Raw genomic sequence first — 710 nt, forward strand, 5'->3', positions numbered from 1 at the left:
AGGATAGTTTCTTTTCAAAAATATTATTTTTCTTAATTAAGTGTTAATTTTCGTGAGTTTTAGTGTCTTGTTCTAAGTTTGGTGTCAATTGCATGTCTCATATTTTTCTTTAAAATTTTCGACTTGTGTCTTTGTTCTTCATTGATTTTCAAGTTGTTCTTGTTTATTTTTCTTGTTTGATCTTGAGTTTTTCTTGTTCTGTGTCTCTTCTTGTTTTTCTTTTACTAATCCAAAGCATTAGTCTTTCAAAAAGAATATACCTGCCCAGAACAATTGTTACCTTTTCTGCCCATTTGGCTAGAATAGAAGGGTCATATTCCTGACAAGGGAGCACCAATACTTTTAAAAATCTTTTTCAAAAATAATTTTTCTTGATTTAATCTTGTGCCAAACTCCAAGTTTGGTGTTTTATTATTAATTTTTATAAATTTCGAAAATTTTCTTAAAGTTTTCTAAAAATTTTAAGTTTGGTGTTCTTTCTTTTGTTCTTGGTGTTCTTGTGAATCTTCAAGGTGTTCTTGAGTTTTTCTTGTGTCTTGATCTTAAAATTTTTAAGTTTGGTGTTCCTTGGTGTTTTCCCTCCAAAAATTTTCGAAAATTAAGGAGCATTAGATCTAAAAATTTTAAATCTTGTGTCTTTTGCATGTTTTTCTCTTTCATCATAAAATTCAAAATTCAAAAATTTTTATTTTTCTAACTAATTTTGAACA

The sequence above is a fragment of the Arachis duranensis genome, chromosome 3 (assembly GCF_000817695.3).
Source record: "Arachis duranensis cultivar V14167 chromosome 3, aradu.V14167.gnm2.J7QH, whole genome shotgun sequence".
NCBI lineage: Eukaryota > Viridiplantae > Streptophyta > Magnoliopsida > Fabales > Fabaceae > Arachis > Arachis duranensis.